General features: G+C 43.4%; 1 non-coding gene across 1 annotated transcript; it reads right to left on the bottom strand.

The window, feature by feature from the left end:
• Positions 1 to 5,721: 5,721 nt before the first annotated feature.
• Positions 5,722 to 6,041, bottom strand: LOC122898335. Its single transcript, XR_006383002.1, has one exon. It is a non-coding gene; the product is annotated as a small nucleolar RNA U85 (small nucleolar RNA).
• Positions 6,042 to 8,828: the final 2,787 nt, after the last annotated feature.

The raw sequence follows: 8,828 nt of genomic DNA, 5'->3' as shown, positions 1-8,828 counted from the left end.
TGGTTTTTCCTTCTACCTTGTGATATCATTATGCTTTGCCTTATCTCTGTGTGTGGTCAAATCTGTCAATCTTCCCCATCCTTTTCCTATCACTTTTATGCTTAGAAAATCCTTACTAGCCTTAGGTCAGTTAAAATCGCAAATAGTTTCCTTTAGAGAAACATTTAGGGGTGCCTGGGAGGCTCAGTGGGTTAAGCCTCTGACTTCAGCTCAGGTCATGATCTTAGGGTCCTGGGATCGAACCCTGCATGGGGCTTTCTGCTCAGCGGGGAGCCTGCTTCCCCTTCTCTCTCTGCCTGCCTCTCTGCCTACTTGTGATCTCTCTCTCTATCAAATAAGTAAATAAAATCTTAAAAAAAGAAAAACTTTTAAAATTTGCTTTAAATTCATTTTGCATCATAGAAACAAAATATCTTTAATTTTTTTCAGACGCTACCAAACGGCTTAATATGAAAAGCAATTCCCTTCCTTTTATCCCAACCTCCACCTCCATTCCCTGGAGGTTTTCCCTCTTAACAGCTCCTTGGGTACCAATCCTAAAACATCTGCATGAATGTAGAACATAAACTACATTTGTAGGAAGAGGTCATGCCGTGGACTTGTTCACGTCGATTTGGAGTTACCTGTCCCAGAGCTGACAACTCTTGGATTTCACTTTTTCCAATCTTAAGGGAGCTACAAGACTCACCAAAAGGCCATCAAACTGGCCATGAAGCCACCTCCCTTTACCCTTTCTGACCTATATTAGCAGAGGCAGGAAGGCTGTGGAGGAGGTCTCTCCAGAGCTGGAGTCCTCATTTAGGGCAAGAATTCTTGATCTGGAATCCTTGGGGTTTTGTGGATAGAATTCAGGGGCTTTATGAACATGTATGGGAAAAATGGCAGTCCTTATTTTTACTATCTTTCAGCTGAAATATAGCATTTCCTTCCATTATGAATGTAGGCAAGAGACCACAGTAGTGTTGGCAACAAATGTAATTTTGTCACTGGTAGAAACCATAGATGTTTTCATTTTACATAGTTGTTGGAGATACCTCAAAATATCATTTATATGCATCGTCACTTACAAATCACTGCTAGAACTTGTTACACAATGTGTTAACAAAGCAACATACATACTACAGCACAAATTTTTAAAAATGTTTTTGCCAGTTGCATTGAAAAAATTCCCTTTGTAATACTGCATATTTTAATTTATAAATTTAAAAACATTATTTTAAGAAGGGAGCTGTAAGTCTTTTGACACAAGACTATCAGAAGAATCCATGTCTAGAAAGATCTAGAAAGAGTGTGTGCTTTCTAGAAAGAGGGCTGCTTCTCTTACTGGTCCCTCACAGCCAAATGAGAAGCTTCAAAGTTGTCACTAGTAGAAATTGAATTTCGCCCTCTTGATGGTACCCCTATCCCCTACCCTCAGGCTGTGATGGGCATAGCTGGATGGAAGCCTGGGAGTAAGACCATGAAAAGAGATTACCCTGGGTACATCTCCAGGGTCAGACTACAGTGCCATGGTGAGACTCCTAGGTCTCCAGAAGAATTCATACGGGTGGGCCCTCTAGGCACATGAACACAACTACCAAGATAGTAGGAGACTGCAAGGGTCAAGTGAAAGTGCTTTTGCCCTATTCTTCTTGCCCTCCACCCCCCAACTCCAGAGGGGTTAGAAGGTTAGAAGCAGCAGGGAGAGGAGAGAAGGGCAGAATCATGCAAAGGAGAACCGCGCTCCTCTCTTCCAGAAGGAGCCTGGGGCCATAAGTCCAGTCCAGGATGGATGGAAGGGAATAGTCTTTGATGTAAAATTAATCTTTGACTTAGCCTGGACTTTAATATACACAATAGAATCTCAATGACCAGAATGAGGCTGCTCTTGAAGCGGAGTGACTAAAGAACTGTGTGTTCAGCCCAAGGAGTCAAGAGGAGACAAGAAAGAAATATTTGAAGGTAGAGACTGAAGAAAAAAAAAAACCCATTTCATGGTGTTCACCACATGGTTGAGACTGTGCATTACACCAATCTCATGCACCTGTTTATCCATCTGTTCTTTTTTTTTTTCTTTAACACAACTTACGTTTTTACCTTAACTTACTTGAGTCACATACATCTTTATGATCTCACTTTTTTAAAGCATGTAACTCTTTAACTCAAGAGGAATTTTGCCATGCTGTGGATTGGAGGGGAGAGGGTGGGGGAGGGGGACAGCATGACTTTTGCCCTGAAGTTAGGAGTCCCATTGTGACCAAGAAACTCCTGGAGAGTTTGCACACCCACCTGGCCGGTTTCGCTGGAAAGATGTTGCCATGCCTGAGACTTGTAGGGCTCTTGTAGATTATGGTTCGGCAGGCTGCTGGTCAGGCCCTGGGGGAGGGAAGGAAGGACAGCAGGCTGAGTCATGGGGGAGACACCTAATGTGTACCCAGAATCTGCACTAGAGCTGGGATAGAATGCCTGGTGGAACACATGGGCAGGATCTTGTCTCAGTGCCTTCTGCCCTAGTACCATGGTCTGGACAACAGGGGAGGTTGACTACCTCAGATGGCTGCCGTTAGCCAATGGGTGGAATGAATCTGCTAAGAGCTTTTGGAGGATCTGAGGGCATCTTCCCACTGCTCCCAACCCCCAACTCCTTTCAGTGTTGTGGATACTGGGTCATGTTCATCTGCCCATCTCCTGCCTCCCTCTGTGCCCACCAGCCAAACAAATCCTCCGCCCAACACCACCATTTCTGCTTGTCTTCCCAGCTTCTATCTTCTTTCTCACAGTCTTTCTTTCATTTACCTTCTCCATCTTAAATCTTTTCATCTTCCTCTCATTTTGCTCACTTAATGCCTTCTCTCTTATTATTCTCCATTACCTTTTTTTAAAGTAACTTAAAACTGAAGGAATATTGAGCAAATTTCTTCTGACTTTAAACCAACCCCACATATCCCTTTTAAGTGATTATAAAATAATCATTAAAATTTAATCATCAAAATAAAATTTTTATCATGGAGTACTCTATACATACAAGAGGATGTAAAATAAAAGTATCCCCTTGCGTTTGACACCCAAAATAAATATTACCAGCATCCCTCCTTTCCCTCCACACATTACCACTACCCTGATTTTTTTAAACCTATTAATTTTTTTAGAAGGTAATACTCCAAGGAATATTTTGTGGATAAATGATGGAAGGACGGGAGGTATTGGGAACCAGGGTCAAAAAGTCCCCTTCTGCTCACAAAGTATATGCCTTAGACTGAGGTCTGGCACAGACCCTAGTTCCTTGTCACTTGAATAAGATCATGACAGCCCCCTTTTAAGAGGTAAGCTGGCTATTTAAGTAATCTAATACACTAGTACCCCTTACCACCGCAGGAAGGATCTACATCTCGACTGTTCGTAAAAATCAAGTGGGGATGGGAGATTGATGATTTAGCAGCACTTCATGGGATAACCTAGGAGCCTTCCTTCACTACAAGATTGTATCAGCCAAAAGTGTTCAGTGGCTTTGAAAGAGACGAGCACGTCCCAGAATGTATTACCAGAAAGTGCAATGTTCCGAACATAGGAGACACCCGCCAGTGCTGCCTTCACAGGAGGGACTGCGAAGCCCGAAGAGCGCCCGCATTGCGAAACCTCAAGATGGAATGATCAAGTCAAGCTTGGTCAATGCCCAAGCTTGGAAAACACACGATGATGAAGAAAATACCCCTCTCCGGTGATCTAACCACCCACTACAAATAAACACATGTAACATTCTGCGGAAATAGTCTTCCAGTACGTTTGCTAAATCAGAATGAATGAATGCGGAGCGGGCGGGGGCTGGGGGCACACCGAGCGCGCACGCGCACGGAGGAGGGCGGTCAGGTTGGGGTGTGGCGTGGGGTGCTCCCCCGGCCTGCCTCACTGGGTTCGGGAGCCGCGCGCTTGGAATTTGCCCGAGGCTCGTTTCCTTTCGTGGGCTCCTCATCTTTAGCTTCCCTCGGTTCCCAACGCTTCTACAACGTGGTCATCAGGTTTCTTCGTGGAGCATAGACGGAATCATGGCACATTCCTCCTAGAAAACAGGTGCCGGCTCCTCCGACTTCAGGATAACCACGACACTTCTCAGCGCGGCAGTAAACGTCCTGCAGGGCCTGGCGTCAGACTCCCATCTCCCCTGGACTCCGGGGACATCACGGACATCTCCTGCGCGCGGGGCCTGATCGCAGAGCCTGCTTCTCCTCCACCCCGAACAACGTGCCTTCGTTCCGCAATCCTTTGCTCTCACGGTGCCCTGTGACCAGACTGACTTTCCTTACTTTCTGTCTTCATTGAATTTTTTTTTTCTTTCATTTTTCAGTGTCAGATTCACATGCTACCGCCTCTGTGGAGCCTTCCTTCCCTGAGTCTCGAGTCCTCTGGCTTTCTCTGCTCTCTCTCAGTTATTTGCCTTTGATAGAGGCATTGGATTCACACATCTGTCTGGATGTTAAGCTCTTTAAGGTCAGGGAGTCCGAGTGGTGTTTATTTGTATAAACATGTAAATATAATACATATTTCAATAGAAATATAGATACACTATGCTGTGCATAGTATATGTTTTTATATTTTAATGTATATATTTTGTATATTATATATTTTTATATTCTTTTTAAAATATATATGCTATATATAGATTTTATATAAATAATTTTTTTGGTAGCCCCTTTCCTCCATCTTGAGGACAGAAGCACAGTGAATGCATATTGGCTTCTTTGACTGCCTAGTGGAGGAGAATGCCTGCGGGGAGCACAATAGATGTTTCATTGACTTTACTTCTGGCCCCTGTAGTACCATCCAAGGTTGCTCATGAACAAGACTTAAAATTGACTTGCTGGGCAAGAAGACATTTGGTGCCAGTGCTGAAGCCACTCAGTTTTATCTCCCAAAGAATTTCCTTCCCTCACTTGGGAGCATGTAAGTTCTATTGTCTGGACACAGTTTTGGAAAAACACAGAATTAAGTCTCTATTCTCAGTTTACCTTCAGCAGATGCTTTTTATCTCATGCTGGTTTCACTGCGCCGCCCAGAATTTGCCTTGATCATTTTGCAGACTACCCGTGGTTGTAGACACTTACTCTAATAACATCTCAATCCAAACATCATCAGGAAAATATGTTTGCTGGCAGAAAATTGGCTGATGCTTTCAGGCCAGAAAAGCTTTTGAATTTTTGGAAGTTTCAGGTTATCTGTACCACTATCTCTACCTTTTAATCCTGATGGTCAAAAGGTGATTGGGTCCTATTCACCTTTTTCAGTGATGGATCTTTAATTCCTGAATGACAGAGCCTTCTGCATGTCGATATAACCAGGACTCATTGTATTTATATCTTGGTGTGACAAATATCCCCTTCTCCAAAACAGTGAGCAGACTGAGTAACCCTGTTTGTCTGGACTATGGATATACGAGAAGTCAGAGAACAGTCTAGAAATACGGACACAGGTTTTATATTCTCAGCATGACTTGCTGGTTGTGGTGTGTGTGGTTGCATGTGAGCGTGTAGGGGTGTGTGTGTGTGTGTGTGTGTGAGCATGCATGAGTACACCCACGCAAAGTGAGGTTTCAGAGAAAGTAGATTACACAAAGCTTGAAGGAGGACTGAGCAAGAAAAGGCAGCATGGCCTCTTTCAGCTCTTTGATCTAGGCTGTGTGCCAGCAGAAGAGAGAGTCTGGTTTGGGGACATTCCAGGGGGTGAAAAGAAGGATGCTACAGAGATGGGGTTCATGTGTTTGGAGAAGAGGGAGTTTTGTTCCACTTCAATCATTCTGATCACTCTGTAATTTATGACTTTACATGGCCGACTACCATACTGGACTGAACAGCTATTAAATAAGCTGATTTTCTCTCTGGTGACTGGAAGAACAGCCTCTATTAAAGAGGGGTAGTTCAAGAGTAGGAAATAGTTCTTGTTGGTCTGCCCTTACAGCGAACACACACAACTCTGTATTGCCCACCAAGATTACAGACCTTAATAGGTCAAAGTTCCCCGGGCTTAGCCAAACCAACTGAATCACCACAGCCTTGATATCATCACATGGAAATAAGCTGATTTTCAATGTAAGTGATACTTACAGGGAAATTGGGACTTAGGAGGAAAGAAGGGCTCTGGGAAGGTTCACAGCTGGGACTGGGCTTGGGAAACTGAACTGAGACCAGGTCCAGGCCTGCAGACATATGGGTCTGTACTAAATTAATGGGACAGCACGGAACTATGCGAATTGTTTAAGTCACCTCTAGATTGTGCCCAAGCCTGCTTTGGATTGGAGAAAAATCTTTTTTCCACTTCAAATGGCCACCTGACCTGGTTGTTTTGGATGAACAAGATGTGAAATGCACAGAAGGGGTTCTGAACCCATGATATCTCTTTGAAGGTGAATAGCTCTTGGATCTCTTTACAGTTGGAAGCACAAAGCTCTCCCAGCGGCCAAAATCTTCCGTCCGAGGGTTTGCTGGAATTCTCGACAAGTCCTCAGTGAAATGTACTTCCCTTCCCTTTATAATCAGGAGTCTGGGACTCCTCATCAGTAGTAGAGTGGACACTGTCCTTTCTTGGACCTTTGGGTGCAGACGTTTTTTTTAGTTTAGCCAATAGTCAGCTCAGGACCTTGAAGCGGAAATAATTCGAAGTGTCCTGAATCTACAGGATCAGGAGGAAGGTGGTGTAAGGAGAGGGAAGGGAGCAGGAGGAAGCTGAGGTGAGAGAGGCGTATGCACAGATGTCCGTCTCTGAGAGCTGCCACCCAGACTAGCGAGGAGATTCCAGAGATGGGAAAGGTGACAGATGAGGGGCTGAGCTTGAGACAGAGTCTATCTTACCAGTGAAGCCACTGGGATGTTTAGAGAGCAAATGTGACTCATATGAGGACCAGTTTCTGGCTAATCATGTGGGCACAAACCTCATTTTCCTGGGTGTGACTGGAGATAAAAGAAGGAGCAGTCAAGGGCCATTTCATGTGAGGTGGAGTGATAACAACCTAATGAAGAAACATCTTTTAGCTAGTTGAAAAAGAAAACCCTTAAAAAAATAAACATAAATTCAGAGCCGTGGACTAACTGTAAAATCAGTCCTTGCCAGTGTCTAAAATATGAACCTTCTATTCCTCAAATGGCTTCTGTCAACAGCACAAAGCTTGCTGCCAGCACCCTGAAGGGGAGGCAGTAACACTTTAAATGTGGAAAAGGTTGGTCACACGGAAGCAAGAGCCAGCAAGACTGAAACCAACTAGTCTTAAACCACAAACACCAGAAAAAACGTCAACATACCATTTATCACCATTTCACCACTAGCTTTGCTTAAATAGCCTTCATTGAGTGCCCTGAGCCCCCAGGTGGCAGTTGAAATCCTCAGAAAACACTGCATTTTATTGTGGTGGTGTCCCACCAGAGAGGGCAGCTGGAAGCAGTTTGTCAGCGGAAATTCAAGAAAGAGAATCCATGACTTTTCAAAGCTTACGTTGAACACAATGTCAAATAGAGGTATGTGAAAATTTTAATTTCCTTTTGTGGGTCTGGGGGATTGGATGGATGAAAAGAGAGAAGGAGGAAAAAAAAACCCAACAGCAGGCTTTGAAAAAAAAAAGATATTTGTCAGAGGGATGACTTGGATGATTTGACCATTTTCCTCATTGTTCTCTATTGATTCATGTTCTCCACAGCAGGTGAGCTTGAGTCTCTGAAGGGATGCGTATTGCCAGTCTACCTTACAGATGGGCAAGAAGTTCTTTTTGTGTTTGAGAGGACCCCTTAAATTTTCTTCTCAAAATCTATAAGATTTCTACCTTTCCCCCTCACATGAATGCATGTTGCTGGGCTAAACTTCATTACTTACTGATTTGGATGACCTCAAGTGGGTTAAAACAAAGAAAACTCATACTTCTCTAAAAACCCTTTGTTCAATGGGATGTCATACTTGTCTCAACTCATCCCACATATTTGCCGGTGGCTACTCAGTGTCAAAGAGCAGAGATGAGCAGATAACGGTCAGAGATTCTATGGCATACCTTTCTTAAGTTACTATAATATAAAGTTACTAAACCTATGTATCTAAATATATCAAATATATAGGGCAAGGCCGAGAGTGTGACTGTGGACGTGAGTTTTGGGCTTACTTCCTGTCAGTTATTTTTTGAAATTATATTATTCCTTAACCCTTATGACAATCATTGAGTTATCCTTTAATTCCCTCATTTTGTGAAGGAAGGAATGGAGTCTCAGAGTAACCTATTCACAATCACTTTAAGGATAATAAGCACCTTGTACAAGAAAACTTGAGGTCTTTTCAAGAGATATTGGCTGCCATAATGCTGTATTTGTGTAAGGAATTTCAGCGGTTTGAATGTTATCACGATGAGAGCTAACTATAACATATTCATTGGCATTTTTTTAAAGACTTTATTTATTTATTTATTTGAGAGAGAGCATGCACGAGTCGGGAAGAAGGGCAGAGGGAGAGTGAGAAGCAGACTCCCCATTGAGCAGGAAGCCCAAAGTGGGGCTCAATCCCGGGACTGTGGGACTATGACCTGAGCCAAAAGCAGATGCTTAACTGAGTGAGTCACGCAGGCATCCCCATTCACCGATATTTTAACCTCTAGAAATTGGACTAATGGTGGCAGAGGGGACAATACTAGGGAAGCATTTTGGGGATCACATTGGTAATGATTTCCCGTAACGTTTCTTCTGTAAACCTAAGTTGCTACGTAGCAAACCTCTGCGGCAGACAGTGTGTGTAATACAGTTACTTGCATTACTGGGTGTCCTGTTCATTTTTTTCCAGCTTTGACAAGAATGCTTTCGAAAAGCATGAAGACTCTTACTTTCTATAAG

Source organism: Neovison vison, chromosome 1 (genome assembly GCF_020171115.1).
Source record: "Neovison vison isolate M4711 chromosome 1, ASM_NN_V1, whole genome shotgun sequence".
Classification (NCBI taxonomy): domain Eukaryota; kingdom Metazoa; phylum Chordata; class Mammalia; order Carnivora; family Mustelidae; genus Neogale; species Neogale vison.
The sequence above is the reverse complement of the archived record's forward strand: the minus strand, read 5'-3'. Positions and strand labels throughout refer to the sequence as shown.